General features: G+C 45.6%; 1 protein-coding gene across 4 annotated transcripts in view; it reads right to left on the bottom strand.

Moving 5' to 3' along the window:
* BCAS1 (brain enriched myelin associated protein 1) overlaps positions 1 to 22,677 on the bottom strand; it is a 505,437-nt gene extending 482,760 nt beyond the window's left edge. For 2 of the 4 annotated variants that reach the window (XM_086932442.1, XM_086932443.1), the window contains exon 1: positions 22,503 to 22,641. The gene's annotated coding sequence lies outside the window, so the exon portion shown is untranslated. Of the gene's footprint in view, positions 1 to 22,502 lie in introns of all 4 variants that reach the window. The other 2 variants (XM_086932444.1, XM_086932445.1) reach the window with 2 other exon arrangements.
* Between the last annotated feature and the right edge of the window lie 2,950 nt (positions 22,678 to 25,627).

The following is a 25,627-nucleotide window of genomic DNA, read 5'->3' as shown; positions in this document are numbered from 1 at the left end:
CATCCACCTCCACCACATCCACCTCCACCACATCCACCTCCACCACATCCACCTCCACCACATCATCCACCACCACATCCACCACGACCACATCATCCACCACCACATCCACCACGACCACATCCACCACCACCACATCCACATCCACATCCACCACCACCACATCGACCACCACCACATCCACCACCACCACCACATCCACCACCACATCCACCACCACCACCACCACATCCACCACCACCACCACATCCACCACCACATCCACCACCACCACCACCACATCCACCACATCATCCACCACATCATGCACCACATCATCCACCACCACATCCACCTCCACCACATCCACCTCCACCACATCCACCTCCACCACATCCACCACCACCACATCCACCACCACATCCACCACCACCACCACCACATCATCCACCACCACCACATCCAACACCACCACATCCACCAGATCCACATCCACCACATCTATGTGTGTGTGTGTGTGTGTGTGTGTGTGTGGCTCTGTGTGTGTGTGTGTGTGGTTGCAAATGCAATAGGTCTGGCATTTGCGAGAGATTAAGCTATTGGTATTGTAAATGACAATGCCATTTATTTATCTGTTTTAAAAACCAACACATAAATAAAAATGTTGTCATTTACAATGCCAATAGCTCTAACTTTTGCAAAGGCGAGACCGTTGCATTGCAAATGCTTGTTTGTTCTGCTATCATTTTCTTCACTAAAAGGTACTCTATCTTTCTGAATTGATTTGGGATTTTACTTGTGTCGTGTTTTCACTAAATACTTTACACATTACCTCTCAGTTAAGCCTCACAGCTTAGTGCAAAGCTACCAGAGGAATAATCACAGGGTAAAAAGTCACTACTTGTGTGGTAAAATCTGACAAGGATTTTGGTTGTGGCTAGAGTAAGGCTTCCACCCTTCTCAACCAAGAAAGCAATTTCTTACTGCTATAAAAATGAAAACTAAACTATATGCAAAAATGTGACTGACTTTGTCTGATATTATGGCTTTTTGCTCCTCTGTGCATAGACATGCACAAGGCTGCGTTGACTTTTGTGAAAGTACATTTTGTGTTGGTTTAGCCCAGCAAGACAGGCATTGTTGGTATTAGTTTTAATGTGGTCTGTGTGTGTGCACGCACACACATTGCATTTCGCCCTGTTCATTGTTTGTTACTTTTCCTTTCTGATATGTTCACATTAACAGTCTATTGCAATTTTGTGGTGTTGGATGCATAGGAGGGCTAGTGGATAAAGTATTCTAAGAGGTAATGAATAGGAAATGTCACAACTGTTCTAAGGCTAAAGTATCTGATTTACTCAACTAAGTAATAAAAAGCAAGTATTCCAGCATAAAGTTAGAAGCTGTCTAGCTTTTTGTGGGAAGAGATCTTATCTTGACAGTGAATAGGGCTTAAACAGTGTGAACAGTTTAAGTAGAATTATACAATAATTTATTAAATCTGATTTAGACCTCAGCTGAGGTCAACAAATACATGAACAGAAAGTGATAAACAGTTATATTATTTAAATATTAAACCAGTTTTAAAAATCTTTTTAAAAACGTATATAAATTATATTTTGTACAACACAATGTGGACAGTGGACCACTCTTACACACTCAAAGCACCAACCCACATATCACCAATATCTATATATAGTTTTCATTTGAATTGCGTGCAATTTTCAAATACTCCCTGTCCTAAGAGTATATCCCAAACCTTTGGGAAAAAAGTCCATATTTTATCAAACTTGAAAAGCACCGCTTAAGAATTTAAATCTCCACCAAATGTGGGTGATAGAATTCGTAGTCAAGAAATGTTCCAAATGAAAAACGCTGAATCCGTAATTGCAAAAAAGTTCAAGGTTCTTGTAATAGTCCATTTAAGAAACCAGCCTACGTATATAAATTATAACAAGGAAATTCATCAGGCGGAGATTTACAAAACTCAATTAAACTTTTTGCCGATCTCAGATTATGTCTAAAACATATGGGCTTTATATGCTGGCGCCGGGCCTCTACCATAATCGAGTTTGGGCAGATTACTAACACATGTACGAGATCCTGCCATCCTCCATTAGATAAATCACAAGTTTCTGTGGAACCATCCGATTTTTCCCATTTAAAGATCATGGTTTTTAAGGGTAGGATCCCTAGACACATTAAAATTATGGTACGCATGACCATGTGCTCTAATGAAAAACTTATGTACCATTGTGGAATTTTATATTGTTGCCTGTCTGCGAAGTGTGCAAAATGTTTTAGCCGAGAACAGTGGTCTAAATCTGAGTCAGAGCTTAATCTTGATGTCAGGTTCTTTAGATAGAGCTTCAGATGTGAGGAGGTCATAGATTTCAATAGTGCAATCGTTCAACCAGACTGGGTTAGTGTAACACTTAAGTTGTTATGAAAAGTATAGTTAGATGCCTCGTCTCTAAATGTCTCCATTTTCAGAACATGTCTTATGGTCCATTGGTCTGCGTGTAGAAGGTTATAGGCCCAGCAAAGTATATTTATGATAGCTTTTGCATACACGCTGTCTATGGATAACTCAAGGCGAATTGCTTGGACGGTGACTGACTGGTTGACTCTTAGCAGTTTACACAATAGAGTCCCTTCTTTTAGATTTAGTCGATGCCATGCCTTGATCGGGATATATTCTAGGGCATATAGTAAAATTGGTGGTATCTTTGAGCAGTGAACCTCTAGCATAGGAGCTAAATGTCTGTTACCTGAGGAGGAGTCAAATCTCAGTTGTCTACCAATGTGGGCTTCAGCCTTTAGGCTGATATGCCCAAGGTGGGATGAATTTTGTAAGGTCTGAGTGAAAATTCTCCCCAAGTAAACATATTCCTTAACAATTTCTAGAGGTTTCCTATCTAATGTACAGTTATAGTAAAGATAGTGCTTTCTACCTCTAAAGGGGAGGACTTTAGTTTTAGAGGTAGTTGGGATAAGATAATTGTCTTTGGCATACTTGTCTAGAGCATTAAGATTTCTTTGTAAACCTACCAGCGTAAGATCCATAATCACTACATCATCAGGGTACATTAAAATGTGCATTTTGCAGGAGCCTATTTGTGGAGGAACATTAATAATTGTTTGCAAAGACTCAGGGAGGTCACTTATGTACATGGAAAATAAAATGAGGGTTCAAACGCAGCCTTGCTTAAGCCGCTCCTCGTAGCAATAGGCCCTGTCAGACCTTTTTCACCCCTCAGCTGAACTTTGCACCATGTTCCAGAATGCAATGCCATTATTATAGTGAGCAGGTCATTCAGTATTCCAAGCTTCCCTAGTTTAGTCCATAGAGTTGACCTGTCTACAAGGTCAAAGGCAGTGGTAAAATCAACAAAGACACAATAAACCTTTTGCTGCTTCATTACTACATATTTGTCTGTGACTGTTTGCAAAACTGCTAAGTTATCCATAACAGAGTGCTTTGGTCGAAAGCCGACCTGAGACGTTGGTATCGCTCCTGTAGGAAATGCCCAATCTTTCAGATGTTCCAGCATGCATTTTGCAAAGATCTCCCCTATAGCATCCAGGAGAGCTATCTGTTGGGAGTTATTGGAGAGAAGACGGGATCCTTTTTTCAGAATGAGAACCACAATGCTACCTTGCCATGATTTTAGAATTTTCCCAGTGGGGAGACAGTGGGAATATACTGGAGCCAAAAACTTGCATCAGTCTTCAGAATTGCGTTGAATAACTTTAACGGGGATTTTATCTGGGCCTATTGCTGGAGTTGATCTTGCTGCCTTTATGTATATTGGTATTTTTCTCGCTGATGGTACTATCATGTCATGAAAATTTTCCTCTTTTCTGTACAGAGGTTGTATTGATTTTGCCAGGTCATAAAGATTTGTCTTATAGAGCTCAAGGGGATATTTTTCCCACTCCGATGGTGTAACTGGAGAGGAATTACTAGCTTTCCGTGTGCCTGTTACTTCCACTACAATCCTACAGAACTCCTTGCAGTTTTTATGGTTCACTGCTGTATTGTAAATGCGTGCAGTCAGAGGAAGTTAACACTGGAGAGGGCCTTTAATAGCCGGTATAGCCCTCTACGGCGGGCTATAAGGCTATATTAAATACAAGAGATTCCACAAGCACAGCATAAGTGCTGTGCAGGCGAAACCTAATGAGTAAGTAAAAGTGATGTAAAATTATAACAAAAGGGTTTTCTTCTTTAGTTGATTAATGCATTTTTTTCAAACAACTCTTTGCATTTGATTTTATGGACCCTTCAGGTGACTTAAATATCTTTCTCTTCAAGAATTATTTAGTGCCAATCTTAATGGTGGGAGTGGAGGTCACCGTATTACATGCAATATATCACATGATAAAATTATCAGATCCAGAATATCGGCTCCCAACATATTGTCAAGCTACGTAGATATGGAGATCACAATAGTGTATCCATACTTACTGAAATGTACTTAACCAGCACGTTATAGTGGTAGGTAATATTGTTATAGGTAGATATTGTGAACAGCAATAGATCTTCATACAATCATTCTTGAGTAAATATATTTTAGTATTTTCGGTAAAATAACTATACTTGAGATGTGCCATAACTTTATAACATTGTTAATGTTTCCTTTTAATTAACTGTTGTATCCCCCTCGGTTTTCTGAAGTGAACATCTTACATATTATAAATTCATGTTGCTACTTCTGTTGTCTCAATGAAAATGTCATAGTCACTGAGGTGAATTACTGTACCCACCTCTGGCCCTCATGTACGACGGCCAACTCTTCCTAGAAGGCTTCACTTCACACATACAACTTTCAACAGAGGCAAAATATAGACTTATAATGTGAACAGTTGAACATCAGCATCTAATATCAGTATCAGGACTTCAAAAAGATTATCAAATGGTCAGAGGAGGACAGACAGAGAGGTTCTAGAAACTGAGGGACTCACTTGTGACCTTGGAGGACAATGTACTCGTCTACCAGGGAGGGGGACAATTTCCGACCTATTTAGTAATCCCTGCCTGTGCAGAAAGGACCAAGGTGATGTCAAAGGAGCTAACGCAATGGTAGCTTCCTTTACAACAGTGAAGAAAGACTGAGAGGGTACTATGTTGAAAACACTAGGTTGGCAATTTTATTTAGTCAGAGAAGAGAAACTATCAAAACAGTACTTTGTTGTAGCTGAGCAATAAATAAATGATCCAAATGTGCAGAGATTTTTTTCCTTGCTGGTAGGTGCCAATCTGTATTTTCCCTCCCAGTTTTCAGCCATTCCACGCATGGTGGAAATGGGCAGGGAAAATGAGTCATTAGAGCATGACAAACTTCTCTGTGGCCTTGCAGCCACTTGGTGGATGCACCACCAGGACAAGGATTTAGAGTGGCAGATCCAGTGGAGGCAGAGCCACTGTAAACTTTATGCTTACCCCTAAAAAAAATGAAATGGGCAAAACGCACATTTTCTAGGGCAGGACCACTGTGGATTTACAGTGGTGCTCCAGCTCAGCAAGACTCTAAATGAGGTTTTAAGGTCACAATTCTGGAATGTCAAGAATATTTTTTGAATTGCTTGGAAAAAGACACTCAAGTACTCAGTAGGACATAAGTGATGTCTGATGAAGCAAAAACAAAGTGATGGATGAAATGCTTGAATTAATCTCAAAACAAAACAGGTGATGGACCGAATGTGGATCAATGTCACACATTCACCCCAGTCCGAAGATCTGGGCCCAAATCCATCGGTTTTTTGCACTCCACACCACCCTGGGTTAGACAATGGCGATATGCAAATCAGCTCTGACCCTGTGTCCCATGGGAACAGTCCAGTCCGAACTACAAAAGCCATGTCCTTCCCAGAACGGAATCAAGCATCCGAGGACTGGACCGGTTTCGAAGTAACACCTCTCATCAGCCCGGCTAGCTTGACTCCAGTGGTGTGGAGTGCCTGGGACCCACGTCTGAGCATCCCCAGCGCACTTAGGGCGGAATTTGCAAACAAAACAGGTGATGGACCGAATGTGGATCAATGTCACACATTCACCCCAGTCCGAAGATCTGGGCCCAAATCCATCGTTTTTTTGCACTCCACACCACCCTGGGTTAGACAATGGTGATATGCAAATCAGCTCTGACCCTGTGCCCCATGGGAACAGTCCAGCCCGAACTACAAAAGCCATGTCCTTCCCAGAACGGAATCAAGCATCCGAAGACCGGACCGGTTTCGAGGTAACACCTCTCATCAGCCCGGCTAGCTTGACTCCAGTGGTGTGGAGTGCCTGGGACCCACGTCTGAGCATCCCCAGCGCACTTAGGGCGGAATTTGCAAACAAAACAGGTGATGGACCGAATGTGGATCAATGCCACACATTCACCCCAGTCCGAAGATCTGGGCCCAAATCCATCGTTTTTTTGCACTCCACACCACCCTGGGTTAGACAATGGCGATATGCAAATCAGCTCTGACCCTGTGCCCCATGGGAACAGTCCAGTCCGAACTACAAAAAGCCATGTCCTTCCCAGAACGGAATCAAGCATCCGAGGACCGGACCGGTTTTGAGGTAACACCTCTCATCAGCCCGGCTAGCTTGACTCCAGTGGTGTGGAGTGCCTGGGACCCACGTCTGAGCATCCCCAGCGCACTTAGGGAGGAATTTGCAAACAAAACAGGTGATGGACCGAATGTGGATCAATGTCACACATTCACCCCAGTCAGAAGATCTGGGCCCAAATCCATCGTTTTTTTGCACTCCACACCACCCTGGGTTAGACAATGGCGATATGCAAATCAGCTCTGGCCCTGTGCCCCATGGGAACAGTCCAGTCCGAAATACAAAAGCCATGTCCTTCCCAGAACGGAATCAAGCATCCGAGGACCGGACCGGTTTCGAGGTAACACCTCTCATCAGCCCGGCTAGCTTGACTCCAGTGGTGTGGAGTGCCTGGGACCCACGTCTGAGCATCCCCAGCGCACTTAGGGCGGAATTTACAAACAAAACAGGTGATGGACCGAATGTGGATCAATGTCACACATTCACCCCAGTCCGAAGATCTGGGCCCAAATCCATCGTTTTTTTGCACTCCACACCACCCTGGGTTAGACAATGGCGATATGCAAATCAGCTCTGACCCTGTGCCCCATGGGAACAGTCCAGTCCGAACTACAAAAGCCCAGACGTGGGTCCCAGGCACTCCACACCACTGGAGTCAAGCTAGCCGGGCTGATGAGAGGTGTTACCTCGAAACCGGTCCGGTCCTCGGATGCTTGATTCCGTTCTGGGAAGGACATGGCTTTTGTAGTTCGGACTGGACTGTTCCCATGGGGCACAGGGTCAGAGCTGATTTGCATATCGCCATTGTCTAACCCAGGGTGGTGTGGAGTGCAAAAAAACGATGGATTTGGGCCCAGATCTTTGGACTGGGATGAGTGTGTGACATTGATCCACATTCGGTCCATCACCTGTTGTGTTTGCATATTCCGCCCTAAGTGCGCTGGGGATGCCCAGACGTGGGTCCCAGGCACTCCACACCACTGGAGTCAAGCTAGCCGGGCTGATGAGAGGTGTTACCTCAACAACCGGTCCGGTCCTCGGATGCTTGATTCCGTTCTGGGAAGGACATGGCTTTTGTAGTTCGGACTGGACTGTTCCCATGGGGCACAGGGTCAGAGCTGATTTGCATATCGCCATTGTCTAACCCAGGGTGGTGTGGAGTGCAAAAAAACGATGGATTTGGGCCCAGATCTTTGGACTGGGATGAGTGTGTGACATTGATCCACATTCGGTCCATCACCTGTTGTGTTTGAATTAATCTCAGGCACTGGCAAAAATGCGGGCCACATCACAAACTTCATTTTTCACTACAATGTACCTAGGTTTGGACTCAGCCATATGCAAATAAGTCTAGTCTCTGCTCCAATTGAAACAGTCCAACCCAAACTGCCAGGTCAGGTCTTCCCTGAATGAGAACACAAGCAACCCTGGACTAATTTTGCCCTTATTAGGTCTCATCAGTCAGGTATATCCTGGTTCTACTGGCAAAGTGAACACGGAACCCACATCTGGGCATATCCTTCACAATACAGCATCAAAAACAAATGATGGATGGAATACTTGAATTAATCTTAGCCACTTGCAATTGCTCGGGCTGCAGTCCAATCCATTTTTTTGACAACCAAGCCACCTCAGTTTGGACCCAGTCTTATGCACATCAGTCATGACCCTGCTCCAATGGAAACAGTTCACCCTGAAATGTCAGGCCAGATCCTCCCTGAATTGGAACACAAGCAACCCAGGACCAGTTTCTCCCTTATTAGGTATTATCAGCCAGGTAAAGCTTGGTTCCTGTGGCACAGTGGGCACAAGACCCATGTGTGTGCATACCTGTTACACTTAGGGCATCAAAGACAATGTGATGTATGGAATGCTTGAATTATTCCTCCTACTGGAAATTGCTTGGGCTGCATCCCAATCTATTGTTTTCTGCCCACCATGCCACCTCAGTTTGGACCCAGCCAAATGCAAACCAGTCTTGACCCTGCCCCAATGCGAACAGTCAAGCCCAAACTGCCAGGCCACGTACTCCCTGAACTAGATCACAAGAAACCCAGGACCAGTTTTGCACTTATTACAACTCATCAGCCAGGTACAGCTTGGTTCCAGTGGCACATTGAGGATGGTACCCATGTCTGGACAAATGAGTCCCACTTGGGCCATCATAAACAAAGTGATGGATGGAATGCTTACATTAATCTCGGCCATTGGCAATCGTCTGAGCTGTATCCCAATCAACCTTTTTTTGATTTCTGAAGAATTGCCAGGTTGAACAAGAACTACACTATGGATCAACATTTTACACTAAGCATACATTAAAGGTGACCATGGTTGGTTGCAGGAGAGAATTAATCTTCCACCAATGGATGGCACAAAAATATACAAAATACAAATGTTAGTGCTCTCTCGCATGCTTGTATGAGTAGGTGAACAACCTTAACAACAAAATTTTTACAACGCAGTGACTTTACAACACCGTATTTACAACGAAAACCATTACAACACATTGCGCTGGGGGGCGCTCTAGGATAGGGAATAAGTTTAATTTACTATCCAACACCTTCCCTAGTGTCCACGGGGACAGGAGTTGGAATAGTAAATTAAACTACTCACTATCCAGCACCCCAAAGCGCTATGCGTTGTAAAGGTTTGCGATGTAAAAACCGTGTTGTAAAGGCATGCGTGGTAAAAGTATGCGTTGTAACGTCATACGTCCGTATGAGTAGTGTGCCTAATTTAGATTTCTTCAACAGCATGTGTGTGAGGGCAAGTGAGTCTGCAGGTGCCCAGTGCCCATTGACCTTGCAAAAACGCCCGTTTTCAGCTCACCGTGCTTAGTATGAGAGACAGCTTATCTCGAGAAAACCCTATGCCTGCATTTCGTTTTCATCGTTTAAAGACAGGAATGTTTTAGTAAGAAACAAGTCCGTACTCTTTGTATGACAGGATGTGGTAAACGTGCTTGAGGATGGCAGATTTTTAAAAAACATTTTGATAAAATTGTGAAATGGGTAAGGTAAGATTTTAAATATTATGTGTTAAAATGTCTCAATTTGACTTTACCTTTTTATATGTTGTCTTAATTAACCCAAATAAACAATTTCTGAATTCAAATGTACTGCATGTACCTATGAAAAAAACTGCAGAGTCCACAGCTTGATGAGAGGAATACCAATTAATCATAAGGTGTGTCCCGCCACAGGAGGCATTCTGCACATCTGGGCCAAAGTCAACAGAACTGTCACACTTTCGGAATGTAAGTGAAATCAGGGCGTACCTCAGGTCTGTATCTGAAGATATGAGGTTGAAAATAGAAAGTAGACAAAACTACAAATGTGTCATGGGCTGCACCTGGTTCCCAGTGGCAAGTGACTAAGCTCAGACTCGGCTTAATAATCACACACATTATGTCAACGCTTCTGAATTCTGCAAAAAGGCGTTTTAACTTTCAGTATAGGAAAAAAATATCTTTTAGTCCAAGTATATACCAGCATATGCATGAATACTGCTGTCTGTTGACCGCTAGCATTTGATTACTCATATAATTTGGCCCTAAGGTGAGCGCGCATGTGAATACTGATGTTGTTTCACCCAACATTGGGACTGCATATGAATACGTATATTTTTTTACCTCTGAAATAGAGCAGCATGCAAACACTGATGATCTTTGACCAAAGATTGGACCAGCGTTTACGTCATCAGCCACGGTGGTCGTGTGCTGATGACGAGCAGAGCTCGTCATGTAACGCGGCTTTTTGAAATTTGCCGCACACAGCGGGAAAAGCCGCCGCAGCAATGCGGTTAAACAAGGATGCCTTTTGAATTAAGGCTGAACCACCATCAGAGTACCAGAAGGCCTTTTTTGACCAAAGATGGGACCAGCCTGCAAACAAGAATGTTTTATGACCCGAGTTGGGTCCAGCATATGAGTACTGATGCTGTTTCACCCAATATTGGGACAGCCTGTAGATGATGGTGATATTCGATCCAGGACTGCAGCAGCAGGTGAATAATTATATACTTTGTCCCGATACCGGGCTTGCAACCACTGCTACCTTTCTTTTTTTCTTCATAGATTGTGGCAACATGCAAATGTTGGCGTGCTATGACTGGGGAGGCCCTAAAAGCCGACCACCAAGGACTCCAACCCACAGGGAAATCCCAAGTGGAATAAATGGCCTATCCAGCCATGGTAACCAGTCAGTCAGTAAAGTCTGGAAGCCGAAGGCACTTTGCCAAATCACCCTCAAAAAAGTATTTTACTTTTTCTCTTCTTCTAAGTATCCTTGTTCATGGAAAATATAACACCCATGAATAATTCATACAGGCCCTGACGAAGAAAATTCAGCAAGCTGCTGCAAAACAAAGACATTTTGGGCCACAAAAGTCGAGTAGGAATGTCACACACTGCCAGAAAGGGGAACCAATTTGAAGCTCTTTGGAACAGAGAGTCTGTTTTCTCTGACCAGCTAAACACTGAAGGTGAAGTGCTTCTGTTCCTCAGTTTGGGATAGCAAGTGCTTGTTGGAAAGTGCCCTTTTGGTAGGGTTATCCCCAAACTTTTTGATTTTACCTCCTATTTTTCTTGACCTTTTTTTCTTGTCTATAGGACTCTGGGCACTTCACCACTGCTGATCAGTGCTAAAGTGCATATGCTCTCTGTGTAAATTGTTATTATCGTTGGTTATCCACAACTGCATATTTGATGTTACTGGTAACCCCATAGTAAAGCGCGCTGAGTGTGCCATGTGCTTGTAAATCAAATGCTACTAGTGGGCCTGCAGCTCTGATTGTGCCACCCACACAAGTAGCCTCTCAAATGTAACTCAGGCCTGCCACTGCAGTATATACGCCCAGTTTCTGCTCTTGGAGCAGGGCAGGGGTGGAGTGGTTTGCCCATTTCTTAGTGCACATGACTGTTTGGCTGGCCCCCTCGGGCCGCCCAAAACAGTCATGCACACTTTTCCTGTTCTCCATGCAGGCTGCATCACAACCTGTTTGGAGAACATACCCAGGCCCCATTCCCTGGCTGTCGAACCAGGACACTCAGTCCAATCACAATGCTGCATTGCAGCATTGTGATTGCTCATTGGGGCCTGGCTGTGCTTTTTATTCCTTGAGGAGAACAAGAGCAGAGACACGGGCCAAAGTGGCAAGGAAAGTTTATTTATTTTTATACTGCGCACCACCCCCCTTCGTCCACCCCACGTGTGATCCCCCCACCTCCCCTCCCGCCCCATCCCTCCACCTGCGAGTCATGCCGGCCGTCACTGGCTTTGCCACAAAGAGAACAAAGACAAAATGAGGTATAAGTAGTGGACCTTGAACCCCAGAGAATTAGATTACTTATGGGCTCAAGAGGAACCTTATGCAAAGCAGAAGTGCTGAGAGTGGTAAGGAGTACTGCCCCTTTACTGTGTGCTTTGCTATGCTAGCCTGTAGTTGCTGCTCCTGCCAAGGAAGAGGACAAAGACTAGAACTTTGCTGAAAACCTGCTTGAAGAAGAATCTCCAAGGGCTCGTGTGTGCTAACCTCCTGTCCTGAAGTCTCAGGGACACACAAAGACTTCACCACCAGCTCCCCTGAACTCCATTGCTGGGAGTTCTGACCTGCCAGTAGGTGCCTATTCCAGTTTTGGGACTCTGGAGGTTGTTGCTGCTGTTGGGAGCAAGAAGAACCTTAAAGAAAGCAAGAAAAACAACTTCTCCTCTGCCTGTGATGCCGCCAGTGAAGCTGTGAAATGCACGAGGCCTGGGGCACCGCTCGTGAAGTACACAAAGCACAGCCGCTTACACACCAGCTGTTCCAACGCCGTACGACGCCTGCCAACACCTGCAGTTATCGGCCTTCCGGACGCTAGTTCTCGCACTGATGCCGTCACGCTCGGAACCTGCATCACGTTATTTCGGAGCCGATAACTGTCGAGGGTGACTTCATGAACTCTTTGACTTCTCATCGCTTCAACAGAACTGACGCCTCACCACTGATGCAGCCTAACTTCCCCTGTCCTGGACTCGGCACATCGCCTCCTCATGGACATGATGCCGTGGCAACCAGGGAACCGGCCTCGACCTTGGCACTGACGCCTCACCTCCACCATGCCGTGCATCATCCATAGACTTTGTTTTCCAAGGGACTGTTGTTTGGGGGTCTGTGTGACTCCGTGCCCAACGCTGCACACCTCGTGGTTTGGGTACGTACTTCTGTTCCTCAGTTTGGGATAGCAAGTGCTTGTTGGAAAGTGCCCTTTTGGTAGGGTTACCTCCAAACTTTTTGATTTTTCCTCCTATTTTTCTTGACCTTTTTTTCTTGGCTATAGGACTCTGGGCACTTTACCACTGCTGATCAGTGCTAAAGTGAATATGCTCTCTGTGTAAATTGTTATTATCGTCGGTTATCCACAACGGCATATTTGATGTTACTGGTAACCCCATAGTAAAGCGCACTGACTGTGCCATGTGCTTGTAAATCAAATGCTACTAGTGGGCCTGCAGCACTGATTGTGCCACCCACACAAGTAGCCTTTCAAATGTAACTCAGGCCTGCCACTGCAGTATATACGCCCAGTTTCTGCTCTTGGAGCAGGGCAGGGGGGGAGTGGTTTGACCACTTCTTAGCGCACATGACTGTTTGGCTGGCCCCCTCGGGCCGCCCAAAACAGTCATGCGCACTTTTCCTGTTCTCCATGCAGGCTGCTTTACAACCTGTTTGGAGAACATACCCAGGCCCCATTCCCTGGCTGTCGAACCAGGACACTCAGTCCAATCACAATGCTGCATTACAGCATTGTGATTGGTCAATGAGGCCTGGCTGTGCTTTTTATTGCTTGAGGAAAGCAAGAGCAGAACCGCGGGACCCAGTGGCAAGGAAAGTTTATTTATTTTTATACTGCGCACCACCCCCCTTCGTCCACCCCACGTGTGATCCCCCCACCTCCCCTCCCGCCCCCTCCCTCCACCTGCGAGTCATGCCGGCCGTCACTGACTTTGCCACAAAGAGAACAAAGACAAAATGGGGTATAAGTAGTGGACCTTGAACCCCAGAGAATTAGATTACTTATGAGCTCAAGAGGAACCTTATGCAAAGGAGAAGTGCTGGAGAGTGGTAAGGAGTACTGCCCCTTTACTATGTGCTTTGCTAGGCTAGCCTTCAGTTGCTGCTCCTGCCAAGGAAGAGGACAAAGACTGGAACTTTGCTGAGAACCTGCTTGAAGAAGAATTTCCAAGGGCTCGTGTGTGCTAACCTCCTGTCCTGAAATCTCAGGGACACACAAAGACTTCACCACCAGCTCCCCTGAACTCCATTGCTAAGAGTTCTGACCTGCCAGTAGGTGTATATTCCAGTTTTAGGACTCTGGAGGTTGTTCCTGCTGTTGGGAGCAAGAAGAACCTTAAAGAAAGCAAGAAAAACAACTTCTCCTCTGCCAGCGATGCCGCCAGTGAAGCTGTGAAATGCACCGAGGCCTGGGGCACTGCTCGTGAAGTACACAAAGCACAGCCGCTTACACACCAGCTGTTCCAACGCCGTACGACGCCTGCCAACACCTGCAGTTATCGGCCTTCCCAACGCTAGTTCTCGCACTGATGCCGTCACGCCCGGAACCTGCATCCCGTTATTGCGGAGCCGATAACTGTTGAGGGTGACTTCATGAACTCTTTGACTTCTCATCGCCTCAACAGAACTGACGCCTCCCCACTGATTCAGCCTAACTTCCCCTGTCCTGGACTCGGCACATCGCCTCCTCATGGACATGATGCCGTGGCAACCAGGGAACCGGCCTCGACCTTGGCACTGACGCCTCACCTCCACCATGCCGTGCATCATCCATAGACTTTGTTTTCCAACGGACTGTTGTTTGGGGGTCTGTGTGACTCCGTGCCCAACGCTGCACACCTCGTGGTTGGTGACGTACTTCTGTTCCTCAGTTTGGGATAGAAAGTGCTTGTTGGAAAGTGCCCTTTTGGTAGGGTTACCCCCAAACTTTTTGATTTTTCCTCCTATTTTTCTTGACCTTTTTTTCTTGGCTATAGAACTCTGGGCACTTTACCACTGCTGATCAGTGCTAAAGTGCATATGCTCTCTGTGTAAATTGTTATTATCGTCGGTTATCCACAACGGCATATTTGATGTTACTGGTAACCCCATAGTAAAGCGCACTGAGTGGGCCATGTGCTTGTAAATCAAATGCTACTAGTTGGCCTGCAGCACGGATTGTGCCACCCACACAAGTAGCCTTTCAAATGTAACTCAGGCCTGCCACTGCAGTATATACGCCCAGTTTCTGCTCTTGGAGCAGGGCAGGGGGGGAGTGGTTTGACCACTTCTTAGCGCACATGACTGTTTGGCTGGCCCCCTCGGGCCGCCCAAAACAGTCATGCGCATTTTTCCTGTTCTCCATGCAGGCTGCTTTACAACCTGTTTGGAGAATGCTGCATTGCAGCATTGTGATTGGTCATTGGGGCCTGGCTGTGCTTTCTATTCCTTGAGGAGAGCAAGAGCAGAACAGCGGGACCCAGTGGCAAGGAAAGTTTATTTATTTTTATACTGAGCACCACCCCCTTTCGTCCACCCCACGTGTGATCCCCCCACCTCCCCTCCCGCCCCATCCCTCCACCTGCGAGTCATGCCGGCCGTCACTGGCTTTGCCACAAAGAGAACAAAGACAAAATGGGGTATAAGTAGTGGACCTTGAACCACAGAGAATTAGATTACTTATGGGCTCAAGAGGAAACTTATGCAAAGGAGAAGAGCTGGAGAGTGGTAAGGAGTACTGCCCCTTTACTGTGTGCTTTGCTAGGCTAGCCTGTAGTTGCTGCTCCTGCCAAGGAAGAGGACAAAGACTAGAACTTTGCTGAGAACCTGCTTGAAGAAGAATCGTGTGTGCTAACCTCCTGTCCTGAAGTCTCAGGGACACACAAAGACTTCACCACCAGCTCCCCTGAACTCTATTGCTGGGGAGTTCTGATCTGCTGTTTGGAGCAAGAAGAACCTTAAAGAAAGCAAGAAAAACAACTTCTGCTCTGCCAGCAATGCCGCCAGTGAAGCTGTGAAATGCATTGAGGCCTGGGGCACCGCTCGTGAAGTACACAAAGCACAGCCGCCTACACACCAGCTGTTCCAACGCCGTACGACGCCTGCCAACACCTGCAGTTATCGGCCTTCCCGACGCTAGTTCTCACACTGATGCCGTCGCGCCCGGAACCTGCATCCCGTTATTGCGGAGCCGATAACTGTCGAGGGTGACTTCATGAACTCTTTGACTTCTCATCGTCTCAACAGAACTGACGCCTCACCACTGATGCAGCCTAACTTCCCCTGTCCTGGACTCGGCACATCGCCTCCCCATGGACACGATGCCTCACCTCCCCGTGGCAACCAGGGAACTGGCCTCGACCTTGGCACTGACGCCTCACCTCCACCATGCCGTGCATCATCCATAGACTTTGTTTTCCTAGGGACTGTTGTTTGGGGGTCTGTGTGACTCCGTGCCCAACGCTGCACACCTCGTGGTTGGTGACGTACTTTGGTTTTATGAATGTCACAACGTCGTAATAGCACCAGGTGGAATTATTTATTTCTACAAGTGCATTTTGCATGCAACTGTTTTTATGTGCTATTTTGATATATGTGCATTGGATTTTTGTTGTTTTGAACTTATTTGGTTTAGATAAAGACACTTTATTTTTCTAAACTGGTGTGGTGTCCATTTGCAGTGTTTTCACTATGTTATTGTGTGTTTTTAGTACAAATACTTCAAACATTGCCTTTGAGATAAGCCTGTCTGCTCATGCCCAGCTACCACAGAAGTGAGCATGGGGTTAATCTAAAGTGTGTATCACCTTACCCTGATTAGAAGCAAGGGTCCCTACTTGGACAAAGGTACATATGTCTGCTAACTACCGACCCCCATTTCTAACAGCTGTACAAATGCAACAAAACAATGTAATTATAATATCGTGGACAAGCAGTAAATGATGGTTTTATAGTAACTTAAGTAGTGACCCAGACTTTGATATGGGCCAATGGAAAATCCTATACTTTTTTTGGCATCAAGCCACTATCTACATCATATGCATTAGAAAGCTAAAAGGCTATGTGACTGGGCCGGCCACATCTTCATAATAATAAACCTTTGTTTCATGCTTAGTTAACCACTGCCAAATAGGATCTAATTTTAAGGGAAGCGTCCGTACCTATAGCTAAATGTGCAAACGTAAAGCATGTGATTTAATATACAAAACGTATCCATAACTCAGCACTCACTATTTACCAATTCAAAACTGCTTTTAGCAGGTGCCTGATTTTGACTGTTGGGAAGCGAAAAAGGGTGCGAACCTTTAAGAGCACGCAGCTTTTTATAATGATTTCCGCTTCGAAAAACAAGTTTGGCAGGTGCGCTGAATGCCGTCTATGCTTCCAGGACAGATTACCTCCACAGAATCCTCCCGGCAGGACACACCTATTCGGTATCAACAGACAGTAGCTGCAAACCACACATTTTCAAGAACACCGCTTATCCTGAGGTGGAGTAAGTTAATACTTGCCGACGCCTCAGTCACACACCTCTGGAGACTGGCGTATCCGCATTTTTGCATCCGCCACTACTACCAGGAAATTCTTGCGTATATGCAAAAGACGAATAACCAAATATATCCGCAGTGTGAGCTCTAACTTAAATAACTCACTAAAAACAGAGGCCGGTAACAGGTTTGCCAAAGTGACCAGAATGAGAAATTGAGCAGAAGGCTCGAGGGCGCAGAGGGGCCAGGCCAGTGTGCCATATGGCCTGTGCAGTGAAGAAAATGGGCGTCGTGGCTGAGGTTTGGATTGTAATATACACAATAATTGACATGTTCCTATTTTGAAAAGTAAACTTAAAATGGAAAATGTATGAATAACTTTCTTTTAGAGCTGTTTAAACTATTCCATCAGGATTATAACAGCTCACAGAGGAAGAGTTGTGACATTAATAAATAATACAGTGCCCAGCGCCAGACCCTTCCAAAAGTTCTAAACATGCCCATATGGCCGGTATTTTTTTTCTAAGGCAGGGGCGAACTCTAGCCCTGTGCATGGCACTCATGTTCTCGTTAACTGACAAAATAGGGTTTCGTACAAAACAAAACTCATCACAGATTTTTCTTATCACTTGAAATTCAGCTTTGGCTAGTTTTCTGCACAAGTGTGGGGCATTCTAGCTTCAGAAATCGCACAAGGAGACTTCCTTAAGTTTCGAGCCTAAAGGACATTTTAAAAATCAGAAAAAAGAAGTCAGAGTGGCAACAGGGTTTTTAACTGAAAAACTGATCTGATTTTTGAGTGCAATACTGACAAGACTTTAAACACTTTAGGGCCAATTCACAAAGGTCCTCTGCAGTGTGGCGGAGGCCCTGCCGTCCTGGCGCGGGCTCTGCAATGGGTAACTGCAGTAAATGTAAATTGATACTTGTATAGCGCACTACTCACCCGCAAGGGTCTCAAGGCGCTTGTACGAATACCGCTGTGGAACCCAATCTGGCTTTCCCTGTGAGGCGTCCACTCCTGGGCACCCCCAAGGTGGAGGCCAGGCATCCTTAGCGTTGTGGGGGCCGTTGTGGAGATTAAGCAAGCTATTGCCCAAAGTTGCAGAGTGGGACTCCATGATTGGAATAGGCACAGAGGCGAGAATTATCAGGCCAGTGGAATTTTGAGCCCAAGACCCACTGAGGCAGGGAATTGAACCTTGGTCCCCGGCTAGACCTCTGCATCAGGCTCTGCCACTCAAACCATTGAGCCACGCTTCTCTACTAGTACGGATCCCCTCCCACGACAAGAGTATGGAAGCCCGTTGTGAATCAGGCCCCCAGATTGGTTCATTCGCTACCAGTGGTTGCAATCATCTAAATGAACTTGGGCCGGTCCACCATCAATGTCTCACGTCCACAGAGCCATGATTGTCAGTCCATAATACATGTACAGCTCCAGCACTCACATTGCCTTTCTACTTGTCTACCTCGGTATCAAATTCAGCATTTACACAGTGAACATATCTCTGCTGTCAGACTTATCCAGGAAGGAGCTGAAAAGGACCATGTGTCCGGGGCCAGGAAACAACTACATTGGCTTCCAGTCCAAGAGAATGAAGTGGAGACTAGGTTGTTCTACTTACACACGTGTCAAAAATTGAGATCCCAGCTATACCTAGGAAATACTCACTGTGTACAAACCACCAGAAAGCTCAGCATCTCTGATCATCTTTTGACAGTTTTTTCCTAAGTTCACCTTAGGCTCTCTCTTACCAGGGCCCGAACTTTTGGAAATTCTCACCCTAGGCTCTAAGGAAATCAGCCTCCTTAACTGCCTTTGTTAAAGGGCTAAAATCCTTCCCTTTTCAGGCGGCATACATTATGCAAGCCAACCGCATTAACAGTACAATTTGAGCTGCCGTTTAGCAGAAACTTGTTTTTAACTCAAAAGGGCAGCTTTGGTTGACAACGATTCAGCATTTCTGAACATTCAGTCAACTTGAAGCTGCTACTTAAACAACCTGGTCACCCTGCACCCATGGTTATCTTCTGATACCCACCCACGCACACAAATCTCTCCACGACCTGGGCCCCAAGTACCTCAACGACCGCCTGACCTTCTACACGCCCACCCGCCATCTACGCTCGACAAGCCTCGCCCTCGCCACCGTACCACGCATCCGAAGAGCCACCTCTGGTGGCAGATCCTTCTCCTACCTGGCGGCCAAGACATGGAACTCCCTCCCCATCCATCTCTGGCTGACCCAGGACCATCTCGTCTTCAGGAGACAACTCAAGACATGGCTGTTTGAGCAATAGCAGACCCCCTCCCCAAGCGCCTTGAGACCCTGCCGGGTGAGTAGCGCGCTATACAAGTGTTATGATTGATTGATTGATTGAACACCCCCATATGACTAATGTTCTTCTATAATGAGATCTGTTGCAGAAAGGCTGTGTCCTACTCCAGCTATAGAGCCTGAATGTGTTTACATACAGAACCAATAATATTACAAAGTTTGTTTTAACCCTAATGGGCTCTCAAAATTCAAGGCATCGTACATGCTGCAACACTCGCTGTCATGGGCCTTAAAAAATATGACAACATCATACTTAGTCTGATGGGACTCCAGTGGCTTCTCTTGCCAGCCATACACCATGCTCAAAACCAACTGTATCATTTACAAAGCTATCATGACCGGCACCTCTGCCTATTTGGCTGATACTACCTCCGGTGGCTCTTGCCACACTTGCAGCCAGGGTGCCATCACTGGAGATGAAGAAATGCAAAAAAAGAATAAACAAGATCACACGCCTTCTCCATCTATGCACACAGGATCGAGAACAGCATCTCTGTATCAATTATTGACTCAATCTTGCTCCAATATAGGAAAGTAACTTAAGACACACCTCTTTGAAGAACACTACATCCTGACTCTGTAACAGTCCAATTTCACTCATAGAAAGCACTCCTCTGCCCTTTGCCTAGCTTTGCACAACACAAATAACATATACTTATATACCACAAATATGTTCATCCAACAAAAAATACAATCATTGCATCTAGTCCACAGGTTTCCCAAATAGACCCCAATGGTGGTTCTGGTACATAGATTGTACCAGTGCCAGGGCAATTTTGCAATAATGTTTCCAAATAACATATATCGCAGTGGCTGAGATGCTGTGTTGTATGGATATCTGTATGACCCGATGAGTGTGAGTACAATGTTTTCACTGACAGGTAGGTACGAAACCACCATTTTGCTCCAAATTATCAATCTACACATCTGTGGAATCTCAGTGCAAAACTGCAGCCATGCAATTTGCCTAAGCACTGAGGACCAGCTTTTTCATTATTTGACGGCGCACCACATGGAGAGGGCAGGAATGTGCCATATTTACTAACATATGGAGCAGTCCTGCTGTCTCACTGCGCAGGCGTACTATGTGCTGCCACCGCAGTCACCTTTGCGCAATGGTGCAACGGTGCCTGCATTGCAGGCAGGATTGTTTTTGGGCAGAAAGGGACACCTTCCTGCCCAAAAACAATCCTTAGCAAAGATATTAAAAAAATAGAGATATTTCTACTTGTTGTGCCTCTATCGGGAAGGGGTACAATTTTGATGTATTCCCAGGTTTACTGCTCTTGGCAAATATGAGAATGAGGCAAAAAGCATTTGTGGTTGTGTTGGAACACCCACTTTTCCACCATGTAATGCCTTCCCGGCGCAGAGTAAGGCAGTTACTTGCGCTGCCTTGCATCACTCCAGATTTACCAAGCCACGAACAGGCGCATTGCTCCAAGGGGTTGTTTGGGGTATTACACCCCCCTATAAAAATTATTTTGCAGTAACTAGTTGGGTACAAGCGCTTTCAGTCGGATAATGTTTAGTGTTTGTCGGATTTCCCCTGGGACTTTGACATGCTTACAGTGACAAAAACCCACACATTCTCTCTATTCTATGTTTTGAGTATATTGTGTACTTCCTAACAATCTGCACTCCTCACTCTTTCCACTGCACCGTAAGCCCCCGTCAAGTCCTGCTTCTCATATAATGTGTTTTATTTAACCACTTCGACGCTATTGACAGAACCGTTCCGTCACGCCCCTCGGGTGGGCTGTGCTCATGACGGAACGGTTCTGTCATGGCCTGCTCGCCGCGTCTGCGCGGCGCGTTTCATTAAGCGGGCGGGGCCGTAACAGAACCGTTCCGTCACAAGCTTAGCTCACCCGCGAGCTGTGACGGAACGGTTCTGTCACCCGCGCAGGTGAGCCGCGCGCCCCCCCGCGACCGTTAGCAGTGCGGCAGAATAGCCGCCGCAGCGAAGGTGTTAACAAGATGTCCCAGAGTGATTGTTGTGAAATCTGAAGCTCACACCGCCCCCAATCATGCTGACTAAGCTACGCCCCTGTCCAAGAAGGGCCATGCAAGGTGGCTTTGCGTGGCTTGGTAAATCTGCCCTAAGAATTGCGCTCCCTTGCGTCACTCTGCGTGATGAAAGGGCAACACATTCATTTGATAAATCTCGGCCCGAATGTTGGAGCAAAATTGCTCAGGCGCAATCAGTAGAATCTGGAATGAGGGGACACGCCATAGAAATGTGTGCATCACAAAATGTTTTTGGCTTATCTTAAAACAAGTGAGCAAAATATATCAGAGGTAGTATGATTGCTGGATCCGATTTTACTAAAAATCCAAAAGCACAACAAAGAAAATGGAAAAAAGGTACCGCAAAATGTTTACAAAGAACCGCGCCCTAATGACAATATCAGCTGTGGTTGCAAAAATGCTATTTTAGTACAACGCTAAGCTTTGTGCCACGATGAACATGTGAGCAGGTGGTGTCTTGTGTGAAATGTGTACTTGAGGCGCACACCTTTCCATACGCACCATCTGAACTGTGCGATTTGACAAACATTAAAGGCTACGCACGGAAATGCCATGCAGCATCACGTTTCTCCCATTTTGCACGGATTTGTAGGGGCTTGGTGTTACACAAAGGCATTTGGCGTTGTGCTTGCATCAAATTTCGGTGCAGAAAAATCTTCCGCATGACTAAGGTGATTGGCACAGCTGTGTGCATCACATTTACATTGCGCGAGCACCTGCACTCATCCATAGTACATCTTGGCCGCGAAATGCACTCCATTTGCACATTAGCACTGGCGTCGAAGCCTTTTGTACACATGCGCTGATACACGTGCATAAACCATATGTACACTAACTCCTGTCTCTTTTTTCAGCTCTTGCTACGCAGACGCTTTGAAATGCTCACTGGCTGCGCCAAACCTCTGGAAAAACTCACCCAACCTGTCCCTAAAAGCATTTTCTACACGAAACTGTTAAAATGACATTCGAATCCCTGTAAAAAGTAACATGAAAGCATTTACGACCTACCACGCAGGCTACGATCCCGGAAGAGAGGCTCTATAACAGAGAACGCGCACTTACCTTTCAGGTGTTTTCCAAGGAGGGAGAGATTCTTCCGAGAGCTGCAGCCACCCACAGGCGTTACAGCGACGAGAAGACCGAGGAGCAGTGCAGAGCGCTTTACCGGCCAGGTTCAGTCTCGGCTGGCTGGGGAGTCAGTGGCACTCAGTCTGTACCTGCTGTCCAGCCAGGCACTGGGTGTAGTTCGCTAAACACTGAGGGGTGGGGCAGGGGCACGCCGGGCAGAAATTACAGCTGAAGCAGAAACACGTTCTCTTGGTGCGCTTGAACTTATCTCAGCAATGCTTACTATAAGACGTAAACAAAACAACCAGTTTTTGTCCGTCCTGGTTTAGCCTTGTTAACTCTTTTATTTACCAAATGGACGGTGTGTCTGGCTTAAAGTGAAAACGTTCCGGGTGTTCTACTAAGTCGATTAACTTATGGAATTTGAGCGTGATATTTAATTTTAGCGTTTTACACAAATACAGCAACGTGCACAAAACTGTATTGAAGCATTACATTGTTTTCCCTGTCATCTGACAGCTGCTCTCTTTTTAATCAATGTCACTCTCCCTTCCTAAAGTAAATTATACAATGCTGATGTGTCTGAAACGTGACCTGTTTACTGAAAGGGTGATAGTACAGGCCATTGGTGTATTCATATGGATTACAATATTATTATATTCAATTTTTCTCCTTTAAGAAATGAGTGGTGCTGGAACAATTATCAGAGTGTAGGTGCTGCCATTAATGTTATATTACTGAAGTCATGGGGACTGTGAAAAGTTCAAGCATCACACAAACAACACAAGTGCAGCAAATATTCCACACCCATTCAGATGGAGAGTGGTAAGCAGGGGGTGTAGCTTGGTAAGTAAGATTGTGGGGATGTAAACTTCAGATTTCCTAACAATCATACTTGGCATATAATGTTAAAATACATTATACGACAAGTAAGGCGCACAATAGGGGCTTCAGGGGCAGTGGCAGAGGAGAGGATTGAGGATTGGTAGGGGTACTAAGTGGGAAAAATACATTGGGGGATATTCTCAAGAACGTGTGATAACCATTGCAAAAGTAACAACGCAACTTTCAACATCACAGTCTATCGTGGGAAAACTACGCTGTGTTAACTAAGTATTCCAAAAACGGTAGGAACTCTGTAACAGCACTGCTGATAGCGTATGTTCTCTGGTTTTTAATTGCGCCATTTTTTAAAGGATACTTCGTTTTAAAATATTGCTTTGTGCTAGGGATTGCTTTTGTGTCACTCACCTCACTAACTGCACCCTGGTCCGTCACGGCAAGTGCTGATGGTACGGACAGTGAATCACAGGGCTTTCCACGCACCCTCACTTCTTGTAACACCCGCTTCCGGCAGGTGAGCGGGCTAGTTGTTTTGGACTCCCAGCCCATAAAGACGGCTTTCTCCTACGCAGACTCAGCAGCGGTAGGAACTTTGTAACAGCGCTGCTGATAGAGTATGTTCTCTGGTTTTTAATTGCGTCATTTTTTAAAGGATACTTAGTTTTAAAATATTGCTTTGTGCTAGGGATTACTTTTGTGTCACTCACCTCACTGCCCGCACCCCAGTCCGTCACGGCAAGTGACGATTGTAAGGAGGGTGAATCACAGGGCTTTCCACACACCCTCACTTCCTGTAACACCCACTTTCGGCAGGTGAGCGGGCTAGTTGTTTTGGACACCCATCCAATAAAGAAGGCTTCCTCCTACGCAGACTCAGCAGCGGTAGGAACTCTGTAACAGTGCTGCTGAGAGCGTATGTTCTCTGGTTTTTAATTGCGAAATTTTTTAAAGGATACTCCGTTTTAAAATACTGCTTTGTGCTAGGGATTGCTTTTGTGTCACTCACCTCACTGCCCACACCCCGGTCCGCCACGGCAAGTGCCGATTGTACGGAGGGCAAATCACAGGGCTTTCCATTCACCCTCACTTCCTGTAACACCCACTTCCGGCAGGTGAGTGGGTTAGTTGTTTTGGACACTCAGCCCATATAAACCAATGCCAGAGTGAACGCGCTCAGGCGTGCCGAAGGTGCTCCAAAGGCAAGCCCGTCTGCGCCCGTCTGTGACCGAAACGCGACCAGCCCCAGTCACGCTGTCCGTTTCGAGCTCACAACTCGGCCCAGTACAGCTTGGTCTATTGAACAACTAAAGGCATTGAGGCCTAAAAGATGTGATAATCCGTCCCACATTAAACTTGGTGTTGATTTACTGGAGGGCTGCAAAGTCTGCTCCTTCAGGTTTAATACAGCAAGTGATAAGGTAATGGCAGCGGATTCAGAATACATCTACAAAGCTTGCCTAGTCAAGTGTAGATCTTTCCCTAAACAACGCAGCGTTGATAGTTGATAGTTTGACATTTCCATCATCTCCATCAACGCTGCGTTGGCACAAGCATACAACCATTGTCAATTAATTTTTCTGGTTGTTTGTCATAATTATTAGGAGTTGATGTTAAGTTTTGAACTGATGTGTTTATGTTGCTCATACCTCTGTTCATAACTTTTTTTGCTTAAATTGATTTTCTCATATGTCTCCCCATATTTCTATCTGCAATTTGCATTACAGAACTTATAACATTTCTGCTGAATACAATTTTTATTTTTCTCCGTGTATCTTTTTCCTTCCAGTGATTGATTCTAGTTTTTGATTTTTCTATACATGTGATATTCTGTTGGTACACTGGAGTGCGATAATCGAAATACGACTCCCAACTTAGCATTCTTTCTTTCAAAATCAAGTCCCTTGTAGCACCCCTTGACCTTAATGCACTCTCAGGCAAAGCACAGGTTAATCATGTCTCCTCTGAATGTTTCTGGAAACTAAAAACTCTTCGTAGGTTCCTACATTTTCTTCCTATGGATAGCAGGAAGACAGTGGTTCATGCTTTGATCACCTCACAATTAGACTATGCCAACAGTCTGAATTTCGGCCTTCCTGCATATTTAATTAGGAAACTTCAGATCATCCAAAATTCAGCCGCAAGGTTGATCAGGAACTTCTCACTTCGCCATCACATCTCCCCTCACCTGCGGAGCCTTCACTGGCTTCCAGTAAAGAAAAGACTAGAGTTTAAAGCACTAACCATAGCACGTAGGGCTCTGAAAGAGAGAGGTCCCA

The sequence above is a fragment of the Lissotriton vulgaris genome, chromosome 7 (assembly GCF_964263255.1).
Source record: "Lissotriton vulgaris chromosome 7, aLisVul1.2, whole genome shotgun sequence".
In the NCBI taxonomy this organism is placed as follows: Eukaryota; Metazoa; Chordata; class Amphibia; order Caudata; family Salamandridae; genus Lissotriton; species Lissotriton vulgaris.
This window is presented reverse-complemented; position numbering and strand designations above follow the sequence as displayed.